This window comes from Podarcis tiliguerta, assembly GCF_965153285.1.
Source record: "Podarcis tiliguerta genome assembly, chromosome: 3".
NCBI classification, from domain to species: Eukaryota; Metazoa; Chordata; class Lepidosauria; order Squamata; family Lacertidae; genus Podarcis; species Podarcis tiliguerta.
Window position 1 is genome coordinate 99,253,505 of NC_139536.1, and position 21,513 is coordinate 99,275,017.

At 42.8% G+C, this 21,513-nt stretch overlaps 1 long non-coding RNA gene across 3 annotated transcripts in view; it reads left to right on the forward strand.

Moving 5' to 3' along the window:
- LOC310673432 overlaps positions 1-21,279 on the forward strand; it is a 38,260-nt gene extending 16,981 nt beyond the window's left edge. For all 3 annotated transcript variants that reach the window (XR_014509001.1, XR_014509002.1, XR_014509003.1), the window contains one exon: positions 21,071-21,279. This is a non-coding gene — a long non-coding RNA (uncharacterized lncRNA). The remainder of the gene's footprint in view (positions 1-21,070) is intronic.
- The last annotated feature ends 234 nt before the right edge of the window (positions 21,280-21,513 follow it).

Consider the following 21,513-nt stretch of genomic DNA (forward strand, 5'->3'; position numbering starts at 1 on the left):
TAGAATAAAGAAGATATTCTACAGAGCTGCTCTCCGAGTCGTTTATGCTCTGCTATACTCTGCTATACTCTGCTGTGCGACGACTGCCTTCTTGTGGAAGTGAATCCAGTCCTCACAACTCTAAGCTGTGAGTCCACAGCACTTTGACCTGTTCCTGTGCAGAAGGTGGTCTCTGGAAGTGCTACCCAGCTCGCCTAGCCCAGTCGGGGCTGAGTGGATGAGTCCAGTTGGTGACACTGGCTCAAGGGCAGTGCTGACACTATGGACCTTCTGATGTTGTTGCACTCCAATGCAAATCATTCTCAGCCAGCATGTCCAATGGCCAGGGATGATGGGAATTGTAGTCCAGTACAGCTGATCAAGAACTGAAGCTCTGGGTGTGCTTTTTGCACAGAGGCTCCAGGCAGGATCAGGAAGTGAAATATGTGCAAGGGTGGCCAGGGATCAATCACACAGAACAGAGGAAAGCAAAGTAATAAGGGGTATATGATTATTTGGTCCCAGAAAGCATGCCTTCAAGAAGAGGAAGATGTGAGAGCTTCTCCCTAGAAAGATCCATTTTTAAGGTTCTGTGTTGTCAGAAATTCTATAATTTATTCTAGGTGGAGATGGTAAAGTCCACGTTTCTTATATTGGACCAGCATCTTAAATCCTTGTTGTAAATTTAACGTACTGCTGGCCATTGCCAGATCTGGCTCCATATAACTTTACTGGGCCTAAGGTTGTTCGCTAAGTATTAACCAAAGGGTAGCAAAAATATTTTCACACAGCCTGACTTTTAAGGAAAGAGAGTTACTTTGTGTATTTATCATATAGAGGTTATTGCATTGGCGAAAGAGCAACATTCCTCTTGAGGGAATAGTTCAGGAAGCACATTATATTCCACACACAAAAACACACACACACATTGATATCATACTATCTGAGCCAATACATGGCCAATATGAAACACTTATTTTTAGGTGATACTGTTTTAATTTACAATCTGACAATTGGAGTGGAAGAGATCACTCCAATCCTCAGATTAGAATCTCAGACCCTCCAAGTGTCCCTATTTTCCAGGCACAGTTCCTGATTTAGAGAAGCTGTCCCGGTTTCTGGTTTAATCCCAGAATGTCCCTCTTTTCCTTAGGATGTCCCTATTTTCACCAGAGAAATGTTGGAGGGTATGGTATCAGAGTAGGCCCAACAATACAGACATTGCCTATTCCTTTTATCTCCTCAATAGTCCAAAAATCAATTAATGCATTTATTTGTTTCTTTTTAATTACTCCTCCATGTCATGATACAGTGGCCTTCCTGTGACTTACGTATGCCCATTCAGTGTTTGGCCTAAAAGTCATATGATGGTGCCCACAGAAAGATTACTCTAGAGAACAGCAAAACTAGGATTTGCTTTAGATGAAAAAATAATCCACTCTGGTTCTTTCGCCACACTCCTTTCCCCCTCTTGGCTCGGTAAAATATTACTTCAATAGGACTTTGTCAATCCAAGTCTTATTAAAGACCCCCATGCGAATTTCTCAAATCTGATGAATTAGTAAGGAAGTGAGCAAACGTGTAGGGTGACATTTAGCTTAACAATGCAGATTCCGCTTCAATTATTTATAACCCTTTGCACTTGTCAATGCACAGCACATAGGTTTTGAAAAAATAATGAAGCTGAGCATTATTATTATTTCTCATTTCAGTGGCTCTCCTGTTAAACCTTTGCGACAAGTGAGGGAGAGAATGCCATTTTTAGTCACATTATAAAGTGGGAGGATTAGTTAAATGTAGATTAGCAAGTTGAGTTGGAGCAGCATATTTTAAATTCATCCATTAACTTTTGGATCTGTGGTGGCAGCGCCTTTCATACAAACCATTTGGAGCAGCATTTCTGCCCAGCCCCACTTTTGACCCACACGCATTTGTCCTGGGTAGTTGAGAAGGGTCTTTGCAGAAAGTCAATGTGGAGGTGGGTTCATGTGAACCGTTTTTGTTTTGTCTCCAGTGAGAGCTGACCAGTACATTGACTGAGTTAGGCGAAGGGACCCTGAACTAGTCTGATTCAGTCGTCACCTAAAAGTGTGTGCCCTGAACGTATAATAATAATTTATAATAATAATTTATTATTTGTACCCCGCCCATCTGGCTGGGTTTCCCCAGCCACTCTGGGCGGCTTCCACAGAAACCAAAAATACACTAAAATCACACATTAAAAACTTCCCTGAACAGGGCTGCCTTAAGATGTCTTCTGAATGTCAGGTAGTTGTTGATCGCTTTGACATCTGATGGGAGGGCGTTCCACAGGGCGGGCGCCACTACTGAGAAGGCCCTCTGCCTGGTTCCCTGTAGCTTTGCTTTTCATAATGAGGGAACTGCCAGAAGGCCCTCGGCGCTGGACCTCAGTGTACGGGCAGAACGATGGGGGTGGAGATGCTCCTTCACGTAGGGATGAGAAGGGGTGAATTAGCAAGCCTTCCCTCCAATGTCCACACACTTGATGGCTTCATTTCAGACATCCTCGCATCAAGAGGGGACGTCTGAAAGGGGATTATAGGGGTGTTCAGGCTTAACATGTCTTGTTTAGAACACCATCTGCAGGGTTCTAAAGAGCTCCAGGTGTCCGATTTTTGCTTGAACAATTAAGATTTATTTATTTTTTTAAAAAAACTTTAACCAAGCTTTCAGCTTTTTAAAATGCCGTATCTTTCCGTGTATAACACGCCCCCCCCCCGTATAAGACGACCCCTATTTTGGGGGACTCAAATTTAAGAAAATGGGGGGAGATGGCTCAGAGTTGTTGAAAACGCATTCACTCGCTCGCACCGCCAAATTCAACAAGCGCGTGCCTGCTCACCAACAGCAGCCCGCAATCGCAAGCCCATCTGCCGCAGCTACAGCCAATCCAAAGCAGCCCTTTCCGCATCAACCAATCACCCACACAATTAAGGCAGCAGCAGCCAATCCAAAGCAGCCCTCGCAGCAGCCACCAACCAACCACCAAATCACCACTGACAAGCTACTGCTTGGGGCTGCAACCCATCACCCCCTCAATGCACTATCCATGTATAAGACACGCCCGAATTTTGAACATTATTTTACAGTAAAAAAAAAAGAAACGTCTTATACACGGAAAAGTATGGTGCCTTCAGCTGTTGTGCTTAACAGCAGCAGCCCGGAAGCTCTTTGGTACTCCATGTGCAACATTTTTGACAGCGTCACTCCTTGAAAAACCCATGCAAAAGGCACGGACCGAAATAAACATGGAGACATATGAAAAGAAAAGGCTATTTGGGACCAAAAAGTGCAGAAAAACAGAGTGGCAGAGTGCTATGTGACTTTGTGGAGACCCTGATCTGGCACAGGGAAGAGGGATTGACATAATGCTTTTACTTTTGGGGGGGGAGAGACCAATGAATCGCCCTGATTCTCCTTATTCTTTGTACTCCATGCAGTCCACTCCCCTATTGCCAGATAAGCAATTGGGGGCGGCGAGGACAAGGGAGGTTGAGTCAGGGTTCGTACATTAAGCTATTATGTTTAAAAATAGCCTGAGTACTGTATCGCTTGTAAAAATAAAAAATCGTCAGTTGGTGATGGTAATAGCTATCACTAAAACCTGTACTCCAATTTCTCAAAAGAGTTCTTCACCTCTAAAAGGGGTTTCTACTTTTCCACCTCATTGTCAGAGCACTTTAGAATTAATTGAATGTTGGAGGGTGTGGGGTCGAGTTTACCTTACTTACTTACTTATTGCCTTCCACATACATGTCTCAAGAAGATGTTCAAAATACAATAAAAACGGCTAGAAAGCAGTTAAAGGGAACTCTGAAAATAGCAGGAGACAAAATTAAAAACAATACAAAGCAGGAACCCACAGGAGAAAACTATTCATCCATATGGGGAAACCATTTTATGGTGGCATGGTGGACATGGGTGGTATGTGTGTGTGGTTTCTTTTCAATAAATATTTCTCCAGCACTCTGTAGCCTTCCTGGCTCCCCATGCTTCCTGGTCTGAAAAAGAAAACAAAAAACATTGAATGTGTTCCCTCATGATGTCTTCCACTGGAGCATAGGATGCTAGGGACACTTGACTACTGAGATTGGTGTGCTTGCTGATTTTGTTTTGAAGGGAAGTCTCTCCTTTTACCTTAAACAGTAAAAAGACTTTTTACACACAGGGAAATGACTAATAGTGAACAGATTTGAGACACACAGCAGACAGACTTCCAGATTTCCTGTGCTTATAGGAAAGCCCGCCTGAGAATGCCACAGGGTTTTCAAGAAAGGCAAGCACCCAGAAAGGCTGCAGATCACTCCCTGACCACCTTGAAAAATAGGTGAAGCACAAAAAAACCCCTCTTCGCAGCACCACCAAGAAGTTCACTGAGCTGTTCTCGTTCCTTTAATCATTTTCAAATGCAACTTCTTTTTTTCTCATTAATTGATGGAGAACGGTTGAGGGAGGGTGTGCATGGGTAAAATCTTTGGCGCTACTAATTGCTATCCGCTAACAAACTACTGTCTACTCACCTGTAAAACAAATGTCAGGAGCAGCTGCTGGTCTCCTCAGCAACAGCAAGACCCCCAGCTGACACCAGCCATTGGTATCCTTAAAAAAAGCGTCTGGTATACCAAGTAGCAGCTGCTAACTGAGTATAGTCATCATTTTGTTTTCCCACACCATTACAGCACCATTCTGGGGCATTGTGGAAAATGTAAATGGCGGCTGTTTATCCCCACCATCAGGGAAGGTGCCAGGGACCACTGACAGGGAATCTAGAAGGCACTTAGAGAACCTTCAAATTGGGACCTGGCTCTGGTCAGAAGAATGATATGTTAACAGAAGGCCTCAGAGGAAGGGTCACCAAGCAGTCACTCACAAGCAACCACCAATACCCCCTGTCAATATGGCACCTGTAAAAGCTCTCAGTAAATATCCCCTCAAAAATCCATGAAAGACTGTTTGGTCTTCATGTTCTGGTCTGGTTTGAATTGGCTCAGCCTCTCTTGCATTGAATATGCCCTCCCCAGACATGTCCACATTTAAATGAATGTCAGGTTTGGACACCCGCCCAACGTAGGAGCCAACTCCTAGGGGCTGAGGTCTCTTTCTCTCCCCCCCCCCCATAAAATATTTAGATGGGGCTGGGGGAAGGGAGGCCCTAAAGTTGATGGGCTTTGCCATTCAAGTGGTATGTATGTCTTGTGATCAATTATATGGGGTGGGGCGTCCCTGCACACACAGACCCCCCCCCCAATATTTTATTCAAGTTGGCATCCTTGCCACTCACCATTCCATTCTGAACAGGTGAGAAGTGGAAAGAGCCCTTTTCTGTAGTTGATGTAGGTGCCTTTTCCCCACCATTCATGGGGGATATGCCGCTTCATAGGGGGTATGCTTTTTGTGGTTCTTCTTCTTTTTCACCTCTTTTAGATGGGCTAGCCATTTTGTGTTAATCCATGGCTCCATGGCATCCATTTTATGTTACCACACGCCCTCCACAGCAGCCATTTTGTGACTTATACCCACAGCAACTCTCTCATAATTCCAAATGTGCCTACTGTTCCAAAAGGATTGGTGACCCATGCCTCAGAATATGCATGACACAACAAGTCCCACCAAGGAGAATATGTTGCTTTTCGATAATATATTTAAACAAGTGTTTCTGATGAAAATGAATGATACAATGTGACTCACAATCACAGGCACCCCACATCTTTTGCATTTCCTAAGGAAGGGGAAACCCTTTCTGTCATATTCGATTCAGTCCTGCCTGTACAAGCTTCTATAAGTTTCATTTTCCCATGACAGCTACGTTTGACAGACAGCAGCTTACTCTGGCAACTTTGTATCACATTTTCCTAACCATGTAAATTCTGTTGACAGCCTCATAAACCTAAATTGTCAGGCATGGTGTCCCAAAGCAATGCTTATTAAAATACACCAATGGAACAGAATAAATATGTTATTTATGTACAGCATACATATGGTGTAACTTGGAACATTTTTTTTTTAATGTAATAACTGTGAACAGAAACTTGTAGGGGACGTTTGACAGTGTCAAAAAGTTTTGCTTGAGTGGTAGAAGTTCAGATGCTTATTGCATACTCGTTGGATAATTTTCATAATGTGCAGTGAAATTGTAAACTCGCTATGGAGGTAGCCCCATGGAACTTGTTTCTGAGTACAAACATGCCTAGGATTCCTGTCAGACTCTAGCCTTTCTGTTTGGAATCAGACATTCAGACAACTCTGATTTTGTAGCCACATTTAACTATCAAATCCAGAAAATTTGTCTTTTTACAATGAACAATATTGTTGCATGCCACAACAATCTCCTAGTGGTACAAGATTCCAGGGTGCTTGCCCAGGGTTTATGTTTTCTTTTGGAAATGAGGCACATTGGAGACTGTGGTGTCTTTATGATATATGGTTTATTTACACATATATGCATTCTTAGCACTCCCAAAGGGCCTTGTTTCTCCCATGGCTGTGCCCTAGGATTCAAACAGAAATTAAGCATTGCTCTCAATCATTTCTTCTGGTTCTCTCACTCTCCAATATCCTGCTTTGCTTCTAGGTTCCATCACTGCTAGACCTCCACTCCCAACTGTCTTTGCCTGTTGAGGGAGGGCCTGCCACCTCTCTGCCATCTTGCACCAAGCCCCTTAATCTCCCATCACTTTACCAGGAAGCTAGTTTGGCTACTTTCTGGAACAAGAAAGCTTGATTAGCTTTTAACACTTGCTGGATCCAGGAATTAGAGAGGGTTGGCACACATACACCCAGCCCCAAACTTACAACAATATAAAGAAAAACCAACAAGCCTGATTCAGAGACTATTAACTGTTCTTAAGTGGTCCTGAAATTAAAAGTGTCAAATGCAATTAATTTTTGCTACGTTGGGAGGCATGTCTCTTATTTGAAAACTCTCACATTGAGATATGTTCTTTCCGCCAACTTCTGTCCCAGCTTCTGCCAACCTAGCAGTTCGAAAGCATCCCAGTGCAAGCAGATAAATAGGTACTGCTGTGGCGGGAAGGTAAACAGCGTTTCCATGCACTCTGGTTTCTTTCCTGGTGTCCCATTGCACCAGAAGCGGTTTAGTCATGTTGGCCACATGACCTGGAAAGCTGTCTGTGGACAAATGCTGGCTCCCTCGGCCTGAAAGCAAGATGAGTGCCACAACCCCATAGTCACCTTTGACTGGACTCAACCATCCAGAGGTCCTTCATCTATCTTTACCCAGGACTCTGGGTGTGCCAGAATGTAGGCAGCCCAGGAAACATTTGACCTGACCCGGATCCAGCCTCCAATCAATTCTGGTTTGGGGTTGATGTATAATTACGTTTTATTTTAAGTTAAACATGTAAATGAGAAGGGGGAGAAATAGATTGCAACTCCGCCCCTCAATTGCACTGCACAGAGTAGGAGGCTTCAGTCCTGCTGGGTGCAGCAGTGGTAGCCCTGCAGGGAATACAATTGCAAAGCAGACCCCTGCAACCAGTAAGATCGAACCCTCCGCTCACCAGCTGGCAAGCAGACTGTGCCATCCTGCTGGGTGCTGCTTTGCAAGCACCTTCAGTGTAGGGAACATGCTTCCACAACAGCAGCAGCCTGCAGTCAGCAGGATTGACCTCTTTAGTGCAATCCTGTTGGGTGCTGTGTCACAAGCATCTTCCCTGTATTACTGAACCCTCTGCTCAGCTTCTGGGGTGCCTGCTCTTCGTGCTCCTCATTTGCAGTAGATGCTCAGCTATTACAATCTAAATTTGCCTCTTTTGGTGTTACAGTCTGTGCCAGAGACTTATTCTTATTTTTGTTCACTTAAACATCGCTGTAGTGCTTTTTGACTTTACAGTCCTCTGAGTGGCTCACAGCTATAAAATTCATTTCAAAAACCTGATGGATATACACTGCTATATACACTTTTATTGGCATATTAGTGCCTGTTTTCACATTGTATTATTCGCTAACCTCTGTAGAGAATTTAGTGACATCTGAAATTAGGTTTATGTTCTTTGGTTACTGGCTTGGATTACAAGATTATAGAAGATATAAACCTACCAAAATTATTTTTGACAGATATGGTTGCGATGGATAGACTCTGCCCAAATTCCTGGTTGGCTCATGTATATAAATGGCTAAATAGCTGAGGGGTTTCCAAGGAGCTTTTCCAAGGATATTCTAAAGCTAACTGATAAAAAGTAGGTTCTTTGAAATTAAATTTGAAGAAAAATTCATGCTGGGTTTTGCAGTGGCTATATCAGATAGTTGTCTTATTTGTTGTTTCGTTTCTTTTATTTTATATGCATATCGCTTTTCCCAAACATATGCTGTAAGATTAATGCAAGAGAGTTGTAGCCATTTGTTGTATTATTGTTTTTCATTCTATTGAAAATTGCAAAACATAATGTCAAAATCTCTTGATAGTTCCATAGGCTATTGCCATATAGATCTAGTTTTTACTTGATCTAAGGTTTTTTTGCTTGTTTATAGAAAGATGGGGCTTAATTCCCTCCCACTGCAATACAGTACATAGCACAACTTAAATCAGTATGGGTGTACACTTTATGAAGCAAGGTCTTGCCAATCTGTTGAGACATTTGATCCCTTAAAACATGACTCCAGTTGGGTGTTTCAGCCATAGACAACATTTTGTAGAGAGGAATGCAGTAGACAATAGGAAAGAAAGTCTAAAGACCACACTACACGATACATGAAATGGGTGGCTGCATCTCACAAATCTGAGTTGTGTGTGTTTGCATTTTAATAGCTACATTTTATAATGTTATTTATATGTGTTCGAAGCTAGCCAGAGTAGCTGGGGCAACCCAGTCAGATGGGCGTGGTATAAATAATAATAATAATATCATCTGCTCTCGCCCTAAATTCTCCTCCTTTTCCCCTTTGGAGCTAGTCTGTCATGACTGGTTCTCAGTGCTATTTTTCTAGAAAAAGAGGTGCCGGAACTCACCATGAACACCTCCCTCGTTCTGGCAAGTTCCCCCTGAAAAAAGCCCTCCTGGTACTTATATCCAATGAAGTCTTCCCAATTATGCAAGGACTACTGCTCACACAATGGAACTCCCTCTCCTCCCAATTTTTTTTCTGAGGGCGTCCCCTAGCCCTTCAGAGTAGATTTGCGAGGCAGAGGGAGGAAGGGATGTCTCATTACACAAGCGAGAGTCATTGCACAAACAGGACCGCATCAGTGGATACAGCCTCTACATGGCTTGCTTTATATTATACAGTGGTACCTCGGGTTAAGAACTTAATTTGTTCTGGAGGTCCGTTCTTAACCTGAAACTGTTCTTAACCTGAGGTACCACTTTAGGTAATGGGGCCTCCCGCTGCTGCCGCACCGCCACCGCTGCACAATTTCTGTTCTCATCCTGAAGCAAAGTTCTTAACCTGAGGTACTATCTCTCTCTTTTTTTTAATAATATTTTTATTAGGATTTTTACATAGGAAAAAGAAAAGAAAAAGAAAAATACAAAAATACAAAAACAACAAGAAAAAACAAATAAAAACAATTTCATTTTCATAATATTCTTTGCATTTACTTATTTCCCAGACTTCCCCACACCTCCCCTCACTGTATTCCAGTTCACTGAGGTACTATCTCTGGGTTAGTGGAGTCTGTAACCTGAAGCGTCTGGAACCTGAAGCGTCTGGAACCCGAGGTGCCACTGTACTGTGAAATGGTTTGCTTATAATCAGCACACTACATAACCATTACTGGATGGATTGTTTTTGATGACTTGCAGCTAAAATATGCGCAGGAAAATCTATGGCAGAGATACATCTGTATTCTTCTTGCTCACCTCTCCTGTACTGTGCTGATGTTGTTTGACCATAGGAGCCAACTCCTACCTGAAGTTGATGGGCATTGCCATTCACATGGTGTGCATGTTCCACATCTTGTGATCGATTACGCAGGGTGGGCCCCCCTAATATTTTATTCAAGTTGGCACCCCTTTGTCTGACTCTGAAATTAGATGCAAAACTTTACGAAGTTATGGGGAATGGCATTTGTCCTGCAGTGCAGTTAGGTGGCACTTATACTTTGAGCTTGGCTCAAAATACATCAGCCCAGTGAATAAAGTTGATCTTACCTATATCTAGAAACTAGATAAGGGTCAGTGAACCAAGGGCGTAATGTGGGGAGGGCCATGGGGGCCATAACCCCTGGCGCACGGTTTTGAGGGGGTGTGAGCCAAGTGCACCCATGCAGGTATCCCTACCCTGCTTGCTGCCAAGGGTTTCTGGACCTCAGAGCCTTGCCAATGTGCCTCCTGCCCCCTTGCTGAATGGCCACCTGGCTAGTGTTGGGGGGATGTGCCTGCCAAGGGCCATGTCAGCTGGCTGGGCTCCCCCCCTGCATGGGTGGGTGGCGCAGTGCAACCCTGTGAACCCTCCATGCCCTGTGCCTGCCCAGTGGTGGTGGTGACGGTTCAGCTGCTGTAATGGGTTTTGTTCACCCTCTGTGCCCAATCCCTCATCCTACCTGGTGTGCATGCAGACAAACGCCCCGGGTGCCAGTAAAGGATGCTACGCCACTGCAGTGAGCATAAGCCTGAGGGGCACGTGTTAGCAGCCTGTTTCTTCAGCCTTGGAATTTTCAAGGATGCATTTAACAAAACTGTATATCTCAGCAGTTGTTGCCCTGTCCGTAAAATGAGAATGAGAATGATGCAGGGTTGTTGTGAAGGTGAACACAAGACCATAAAGATATGTGTAAAACTGAAAGTAATAGTGCTACAAATAACAGCAGGAGTGATAAATAATAGCCAACGCTTGTAGCATTCGACAAACAAGCGCTCCTAACAAGATGTGTGTGAGGGGAATCCCAAATGCGCTCACCAGCCCAATGTGACCTCTTTGCATTTCTTACTTGGAAAACAGATCAGCCTGACTACGAGGGCTAAGGACCCCTTTAGTAATTCTGCAGTTGCCATTAAATGCCACCACATGCTGCAGTGTACAAAACGCATTGTAGGTCACCTTATGTTCTGCCTAGCTGTGTGTGCCTGTATGGATGGAGATATTATACCAGTATGTATTTATTATATGGCATTAGTGCATCTTAACGAGCATTGCTGTGGGATGCCTGCCAATTTATGTTTATGAGCCTGTCAACCTAATTTACATGCCTTTGAAAATATACAACATTGCCAGTGCAGGGTCTGCTTGTCGGATGATCTTGTCAGGCAGAAATGAAACACTCATCCAGCTGAGGAGAAAAGCATATTCATTACTGCTGGCTCCACTGAATTCTTGGTGACACAGTGAAATACATTTAATGCCATTTTGCATGTTTCATTCAGAGAGAGAGAGAGAGAGAGAGAGAGAGAGAGAGAGAGAGAGAGAGAGAGACTGACTTCTGGCTGTCTTATATAAAATATGCTTTGCACTTAATCTCCCATCTTGCTTCCAAACAAAATATGAGGCCAGTAGCCAATCCTCAGTAACATTTGTATATTAGCAGGCGGCAGGGGAGGGGGTGATCTTTGTCTGAAAAATTGAAGATGCTGTTTTTAAAAATTCAGAATAACGTGTTGGAGCTGAAGTGAAAAAGAAGCAGATCTGTCTAAGACGGAAGAGACCCGCGACATAGGCTGGTAGGAGTTCACTCCAAGCTCTTGACTGGGTAATTAGTGCAGTGGACTGACAAGCTCTATGCTTTCCTGCCAATTATACCTCTTGCACTGTGACTTTTAGAATAATTTGGAGCAAGGATTTTTAGAATGTCATCCTATCATTTCTCATTTAATTCTGCATTTGCCTACATTGCTCTGTGAAATCTCCCATTGAATTCAGCTGGTGTTTCAAGCCAAGGAGACCTGATGCATCAGTATAAAGTTCCTATTATCCAGAGGCATTTTTTTAAAAAAACCTCCTCTACTAGGTGTTGTTACCCACACAAAAACAACAACAACATCCGTACAGCAGAATGGGCAAGTGGGGCAGAAAAATCCAGTCCAGACTTTCTTGACGAGGTGCTGTTGGTTCTGAGTTGACTTCTTCATGATCAGGAAAGTGCATACTAATGGTATCAAACACTTGCCTCATGTCAAGAGTTAGGTGAGCAGAATGAAACTTAATTTTCAAGGAGATGAAGGTCCTGTGTGAGTGCCTGGAGGCGGTTGGAGAATGGATGGCGGCTAACAGATTGAGGTTGAATCCTGACAAGACAGAAGTACTGTTTTTGGGGGACAGGGGGCAGGCAGGTGTGGAAGACTCCCTGGTCCTGAATGGGGTAACTGTGCCCCTGAAGTACCTGGTGCGCAGCCTGGGAGTCATTCTGGACTCACAGCTGTCCATGGAGGCGCAGGTTAATTCTGTGTCCAGGGCGGCTGTCTACCAGCTCCATCTGGTACGCAGGCTGAGACCCTACCTGCCTGCAGACTGTCTTCCCAGAGTGGTGCATGCTCTAGTTATCTCCCCCTTGGACTACTGCAATGCGCTCTACATGGGGCTACCTTTGAAGGTGACCTGGAAACTGCAATTAATCCAGAATGCGGCAGCTAGACTGGTGACTGGTAGTGGCCACCAGGACCACATAACACCGGTCCTGAGAGATCTGCATTGGCTCCCAGTACGTTTCCGAGCACGATTCAAAGTGTTGGTGCTGACCTTTAAAGCCCTAAACGGCCTCGGTCCTGTATACCTGAACGAGCGTCTCCACCCCCATCGTTCAGCCTGGACACTGAGATCCAGCACCGAGGGCCTTCTGGCGGTTCCCTCATTGTGAGAAGTGAGGTTACAGGGAACCAGACAGAGGGCCTTCTCGGTAGTGGCGCCTGCCCTGTGGAACGCCTTCCCTTCAGATGTGAAGGAAATAAGCAGCTATCTGCTTTTTAAAATACATCTGAAGGCAGCCCTGTTTAGGGAAATTTTTAATATTTAATGCTGTATTGCTTTTAACACTTGATTGGAAGCCACCCAGAGTGGCTGGGGAAACTCAGCCAGATGGGCGGGGTATAAATAATAAATTATTATTATTAATATTATTATTAATTTGAACAGGACAAATGTGCTGTTGGTCAGGAAGGCTGCCAACCTATTCTGTAAACTTCCTCTGGGACAAAAAGCTTTTGCAAGAGTTTTGACCAGTATTTGGTCAAGGAAGCATTCAGCTCCATTATCGTTTCAGTTACACCAGTGCTGGTCCACTTTTAGGCACAATTTGTAATGTTAGCTACGTGTATCACCTAAACTCCTACACGGCGATAAACCATGATTCCTAAAATCCTCGTCTGAGAAGGCATTTCTGTGTATTTCTTTAGGTGCCAAATACTTTACTATTCCAGGGCCACACAGTCTTGTTACACGTTTGAGGACAGAACTAGGCCTACTGTGTGTCTCGTCCTTCTGTCACAAAAATGTGTGCAATAGAAATTAATTGTTTAGCATTTGAATTAGTACAAAGAACGTTAAGGTCATCTTTTGAAAACTTACTTTTCTTGAGTGTGAAATTCAAAAAAAGGGGAGAAATAATGGGATGTACAACAATGCAGAACACCAGTCAGCTGCTTGCAATGCTTCACTTCACAATTGTTCCCTTGCACACTAGAACAGAAGATTCTTGTCAGTCTGGAATGCTTTTTGAAAATGACAGAAAGAGGGGAAATGTTTTGTAATGTCTTCTGAGTGGCTTAATGTAAGGGCTGCTTTATTGTTTTGAAACAATAGATGAATAAATTCTCTTTAAAGTCTGAAAGCTTGCAATCAATTGCACTTCTGCTTGTTTTCTTCATACCTCATTTTCACAGAAATGAATTGCGGAGAAGGTATAAGGTACAGGGCAGGATAGAGACTCCGAATTTGGCAGAAAGCAAACCACTCCCCACGTAAATGACACTTGCAGTAGATGAGATTGGTGGTGCATTGTGGTGTCCTAAGTTTGAAAGTAACACTAGTTTGAAAGACTTGTAGCTCAGTCATAAAGTCATGGTTTATTCTGAGCACTTTCCTTTTCTCCCAAGCATTTAATTTTTAATTTTCTTCTTTCTGCTGTGCTGTAGTTAGCTGCTGGCTGGTACTTTAGTGTTGATTATGCTGACATTTTAGGGAGGCTGTTGATGTGTTTTAATTGTTGCAGATTTTTGTATAATCATTTTCAGTCTTTCTTCCCTTATTATACTTAATTTTAATAGTAATAATAATAATAATAATAATAATAATAATAAATTTATTTATTTATACCCCGCCAATCTGCTGCCAACATAATAATAATAATAATAACAATAATAATAATATAATAATAATAATAATAATAATAATAATAATAATAATAATAATGTGATAAAACATCAAACATTAAAAACTTCCCTAAACAGGGTTGCCTTCAGACATCTTCTAAAAGTCAGATAGTTGTTTATTACCTTGACAGCTGATGGAAGGTCGTTCTACAGGGCAGATGCCACTACCAAGAAGGCCCTCTGCCTGGTTACTTGTAGCTTCACTTCTCGCAATGAGGGAACCATCAGAAGGCCCTCGGAACTGGACCTCAGTGTCCGGGCTGAACGATGGGGGTGGATACACTCCTTCAGGTATACAGGGCCGAGGCCATTTAGGGCTTTAAAGGTCAGCACTAACACCAACATAATGCTATTATGTTGCGGTGGGAAGGTAAACGGCATTTCTGTGCACTCTGGCACTCGTCGCAGTGTTCCATTGCACCAGAAGCGGTTTAGCCACATGACCCAGAAAGCTATCTATGAACAAACGTCGGCTCCCTCATCCTGAAAAGTGAGATGAGTGCCACACCCCATAATCACCTTTGACTGGACTTAACCATCCAGGTTACCCTTGACCTTTACCAACTTAACTGCCATTTAGTTTCATAATGACATTGCATTTAAGTCATCTTGAAACTTCTTGTGCTACAGTGGCATCTCGGAAGTTGAGCGGAATCTGGTCTGGAAGTCCGTACAACTTCCAAAATGTTCAGAAACCAAGACATGGCTTCTGATTGGCTGCTGGAAGCTCCTGCAGTCAACTGGAAGCCATGGAAGCCATGCCAGACATTTGGGTTCCAAAGAACATTCGCAAACTGGAGCACTCACTTCTGGGTTTGTGGCATTCGGGAGCGAAAACATTCGACTAGCAAGGTGTTCACGAACCAAGGTAGGACTGTATAAGGCAATGAATAAATAAAGCTAAAGGGTGACATCCAATGATTTCTGCTTGCTTGTGTAATGGAAATCTGTTTCTGCAATGAGAAGATTTCTCTTCAACCCCACAGTAGATTTTGGGAGTGTGCAGAAGGTTGCAAGGGGGAGAAGGGGAAGCCCTATTGTATGAACAGACACTTTCTCCTGCTACATTGGATCTCGCCCAACAGCAACAGTTATTAATTAGTTGCCTTCCTACCGCTAAACTCCACAGAAAAGTTGATTTGCCTAAAGCGTGTAAGGCTCTCCCAGAAATATTTCACTCTAATAGGAACATAACATAAATTACCCTCGCTTTATCCATCACCATTTCCTATGTATAATATACCATTACATTCTGTCCATTCATACTGATCTGCAATAGATCTGCATAGTGTCAGCTTAATGCCAAATGACAGGTGTCGAAAATGTAATAAAAGCTGAGACACGTTAATCCATTTTGTTTGAAACTGTGGAAAGGTAATCAGATTCTGAATGGCTGCCTAAGCTTAAAAATACAGTTGCTAAGATGTTTCTTCCAGAAACAATCATATCTAAGATTCTGATTAGAAAAGAGTAACTCCTGCGTAAAACTGCCTTAAATTATAACAATTTTGTGGTAAAGATGCTGAGGACACACTGTGAAATACTAAACAAATCATGAAGCCGTATGATGAGCACCCTGGAGTTATTCTGTAGCACATTAAAGAGCGAAAGCTGTTCTTCTGTGCCCATTACTAATGTTCTCTCCTGCCACTGTCCTGCTCAAAATGGATTTGAGCTGTGAAGGTGGTGCTTAGATAGGGATGAGGCAGAGTCCCAAGGATGAGATGGAAACTCTGAGGTGGGGGCTGCATCTGGCTCTCAGGCCTGCAGTTCCCCATCCTTGCTTTAGCCCATGAGTTCTCAGGTCTCACACGGGTCTAAAGACACCAGTCTTTCTGCCACCCCACCAAGTTCACTTGCCTTCCAGGTAAGTCAAAAGATCTCAAGCTGAGGATTGTTACGGGCTCAAGAAGTCAAGAAGACCATCGCTGCAACCACCTCACTTCCAGCGTAGGACCTGTTCCGTCTCACTCTTTTGTAATTCCATGTTTCACACAAAAACAAATACCAAAACAGGGAGGTCAGACTGCATGGAAGCACTGTTTACCTTCCCACCACAGCGGTACCTATTTATCTACTTGCACTGGTGTGCTTTCAAAGCACTAGTTTGGCAGTAGCTGGGACAGAGCAACGGGGACTCACTCCATCGCAGGGATTCGAACTGCTGATCTTCTGATCGGCAAGCCCAAGAGGCTCAGTGGTTTAGACGACAGCACCACCCGCGCCCCACAAATAGACCCAAATTAGCTCAGTATTCAGGCCTTGGCCAAATTTACTACACACCCTTTAAGTATATCAGGTTGTCAAGAAGACAGATGAATCCACCATAAGACTAATTTTTAATTGGAGTCATCCTAGTGAGACAGGGCATCAGAACTCTTTGAATGTGGACTTCTTACAGATACCTAACACCTCATTTGGTACTATCCCTACCTGCTACCTAGTTATGCATTATGCATTGGCTATTAACCCATAAGATCCAATTCATAATGGGCCCTAATGGGCCAGTCCTTATTTGGACTTGATCCTCCAGTCTTCTGGTCACTCACTTATGAGATGGCAGGGGGAAATAGTATTGTATTACTCATGTTTCACTTCTCTATACCCCGATTCCCAGATCTTTTAGTCCTCCCCCCACAAAACATGGTTGATTGATGCCTTTAGTTTGTTAAGAAAAACAATCAAGGCCCTCTAGTTCAGGGGTCAGCAACCTTTTTCAGCTGTGTCCCTCAGACCATGTGGTGGGCTGGACTATATTTTGAAAAAAATAATAATGAACAAATTCCTATGCCCCACAAATAACCCAGAGATGCATTTTAAATAAAAGGACACCTTCTACTCATGTAAAAACACGCTGATTCCCAGATGAGCTGTGGGCCAGATTGAGAAGGCGATTGGGCCACATCCAGCCCCCGGGCCTTAGTTTGCCTACCCCTGCTCTAGTTGGTGATTGATTGATTGATTGACTCCCATCATCCCTGACCACTGGTTATCCTGGCTTGTGCCAATATGAGTTGGAGGACCACAGGACCATATTGGATCAGATGGGTCAACAATTAACCATGACATATATGGCAGCTTCAGAAGTGCCAAATTATATATGCAAACTCATGAGTCAGAATTTTTCCATATTTGAGAGTAGGTTTGATTCCAATAAACGTAATGGAAATAGCTTCTCTGTTTTCCCTTACTGGGCCTACCATTTGAAGATCTGTGTAAATAATGATTCTTTATTCAGCTATAGTCATGACCTTACTAGGTGTTTTCGAATGAGATGAAATGTATTACACAAAAACGAACACTTGGTAACAATCAAGTGTACCTTTACCGTACCTACTTTATATGTAATTTCTTGTTTTTATTCCCCCTTCTTTAGCATCCTGTCAAAACAAACTTTATATTCTTCATAATTAACCAGTGTTTCTGCAAATACCAGAAACAGGATTTTTTAAAACAAAACAAAACACAAAAGAACTTTCTATAGATTTGCCCGCTGATGCTGGTGGCATTTCCACACGAGCAGAATTTTCATTTATTTCTGAGACAGTTTACATAAGGGTTTTCTTTCTTTCCCCACCAAAATCGCAAATAAAGGTTACAAAGGCGTAAGTGGTGAAAAATCTCCACCGGAATGGCGCTGCTTAGGGGAACTTTAAATAGAAACAAAAATGTCACTTTTATGTGTGGCGCACCTCCCTCCTGCTCAGCGTAACTCCTGCGAATGTTTGGCTTTATTGTTGAGAGGTTGGTGCAGTCTATCATTTCTCGATAATAACCTTAAACAAATGCCATGTGCAAAGGTCTACAATTATGTTGGGCTCAACACATCATTTGTGCCTGACATGATAGCTTCACTGTTGCCTGGGAGGAATTAAAAATTCCTTAATTAAACGAGACTCAAAGGTGCTATCAAAAGGCAAAACAAATAAAACACAGAATACTGCCCCTTAATAACACTGTGTTCTGAGTTGTTACTTGTTTGCCTCTGCAAACTCTTGATCATGAGTAGTATGTTCAATATTGAGGCAATGTTATTACTTGCCTGCCTCATGTGTGTGTAAGAGAGAGGGGGGGAGGGAGGGAAGGAGAGGGAGAGAGAGAGAAGGGAAAGGGGGCGTTTCTCCTTCAGTTTGAGTGATGAGACATGTGGCACTCAAACAGAGGGCTGACTGCAAGTTAGGAAAGTGGAGATAAGCAACCTCAGGCTCGGGAGCCAAATGTGATGCTCCAGTTCTTTCTTTCTTGCCCTTAGAACTCTCCCCAAACCACACAACTGAGCACATGCATTGCATATAATAAGTTCTTGCCGCAGTTGCTGGCTTCTCCTAGGATATTCTCTTATCTGAATCCCTACCAGGTAAAAAACACCAATAGGTCACCAAACCAAGTAACAGAAATAGACTGGGAAAAGCTTCATCTAGGCTTTCGATGTACAACAAATGGCAGCACAGACATCTGTGGGCTAGTGAGTTTATCCAGAAGCAAATACTCATATATTAGCTCACAGCTACAAATTGTTCTGCACCTACTGTGTCCAGAAAATGCAAGTCCCAGACAGGGCTTCTTTGCTCCTGCTGCTGGTCTGGTTTCAGCTGGGGCAAAACATTCATGAATCTCTGGTGGCAATTTCATGGTTACTTCACTGTTTCAGTGAAGTCAGTGCGCTTATCCATAGGTTCACAATCTATTCCTTGCCCCATAAGTCACAGGATTGAGGCCAAACAAATTAATAAAGCCATCTTCCTTCATGCGGACAAAAATTAATTGTATTCATTTTGAAAACATGTAAAATGTGCCAACTTTCACAGGTACAAGATAAGAAAGTGATGAATGGGTCATAATGGAGTTAATATTCATAGACTATATATCTCTTGCATGCATTTTATTAACTACAATATTGTATGTAATTATGATCGCTGACCTACTAAAGCAATTGCCTTGGACATCTTGTAATAAAGAATAAGGCACAACCCCTGCGTTCTTTCCATTCCTATCCAGAGCAAGAGAAATTATTTCATTTCTTGGGAAATGAAACCAAGTCTTGCAAAGTGGATAGCAAAATCTGTAGAACATTGGCCTTGGTCAGAAGCAAGGAAAATGAACTCCCTGAAACATGTCTTAATCCACTGAAAATAACTGTGCAGATAATTGCTACAGCAAAGCTGAAATTATTCATTAAAAAGACTTTAGAGGATTTTAAATGACTTTTCTCATAAGCAAACATTATAGCATAGCAGTGATTCTTGCTCCCTGCACTGATACTTCCACAAGTAAAATCTCTAGAGTAGATTTTTAAAAAGAAGAAGGAAGGCGGTAGCAATGTTTAAAATTGGCTTGGCTTCTGCTCTTGAGAAAAACAACTCCAGTGAACCACAGACAGAATCACAGCCCATGCATTGGGTGCGTGGGTGAGGGAGAAATTTGATTCACTTCACATTCCAAGGTGAACCTACCTAATTTGCATTTACTGAAACAGTATGTGAACCAAAACACGGCCAATCATTGGAATTTGTAATTATCTGAATTTTGCACGGCAGTTCTCCAGCCAAGCAACATGTACAGAAGTGTGTGTACTAGGGTGAAAATGTGTACTGTATTAGTGAAAATAACATACAAAGATGCATTATATCGAGGGGGAAAGCTTTGCAAGAATTTGTACAAAAATGTACTTATTAGAAGAAACTTGTGCTAAGATGCTGGTGAATTTTCATGAGGACTTTGTTTTCAAAACAAAAAGCACACAAATGTAGAAATTTGGAGGCCTGAACTTAGGACTGGGAACAGCAAGAAATGGAGAGAAATTGAACTTGACAGATTTGCCCATTATTACATGGGTGACTTGTTCCAAGGAAGGTTTGGGCTTCTGCTTTTGAAGCAGTTACATGGCAAAAGAGTTGAGTCTCAAAAGCACCTGTCCGATAAGACTTGATGCTATGGCAGAGGGGGGAAAGATGAAAACCAAAACCATTGTGCTCCTTTGTTCATCTACATCCAGGACACTAATCACAGTTCATGGAACTGCATAGCAAACACTCAGGGAAACTCCCAGTCCTTGAGGACAATGATTTGGAGTTGGTCTGTCAAATCTTAAATAAGCATCTGGACCTGACTGGGATTAAGCACCAGTTTTATCAGCAGTGCTCAACCTATTTGGACTTGGAGGCACATTTGGAAATCTAAAAATCTGTTGCAGGCGGCACAAAAGTAGCCATTTCATAGAAGAAAAGCAGGTGATCGAACCACCTACATGCACAGAACTCAGAGAAAACACAGAGAGAAAGAAAGGAAGCAACACTCTCAAACTGATTCCCCAAAAGCAAAAACAAACAAACCCACTCCTCTTCAAAATAATGGGTTTGGGGTGGACAGTGGACCTTGGTGAGGCTGCTGTGGCGTACATGGTGTTACACTGGGGCCCCAATATCCTGCCATCGCTGTCAGCCCTCTCCTCAGTGTGTGTGGCTGAAAGCATTGCTTCAGAGAAAGCCCTTGCTTCCTTCTGTTGAGAAAGGGTGTCTTCACACAGTGCTTAGCTACTTATGCTGGTGGGGCTGAAGGCATGGCTTGAGTAAGCCTGTTATCAGTTGTATTGGCTGGTGCTAGCATATGAAGTGTGCAGAGTAGGTCACCAGTCATTGTGAGGAGAGGCAGCTTACCTAAGGCTGAGGTGAGATTTGGCTGCCTGCTTCAAAATCAAGGCTCTTAACCCCAGCATTTCACTTGTTCTTGGTACCATTTGTCCATTTGGGCTCAGTATTTCTCATTCCGTGGGATGGATCCGCACAGCTAATAAAACTCATTCTGTTCTACAGGCGAGTTAGCCTTGCTGGTAGATACCCGGGGAACTGAATGACCAGCGGGGATTAAGCATGATCCAAAGGCAAAACAACTCAAACTGTGGTTGAAACAGCAGCATTAATTGCACGTCATTATCCAGGATAATCAAGTTGCAGGAATAAGAAATTAGACATTCTATCATCATATACTGAATTCAAACACAATATAATTACTCAACTCCAAATTATGTACTCCACCAATTAATTACTTTTTTAAACTTTGGCTTCCAGCACTGTTTTACACATATTGCATTACAGAATAAATTAATCACACCTGTAAGTACTTCCGAATATGTATATCAGTTATATATAAATTGCCCCTTAAACTGGATTCTCACAAAGTATTAATATATTTTAGAAAGCTCAGTATGTGGAGGGCAATCAGCATGACTGAGATCGAGAATCCAAGGAATGGTGTT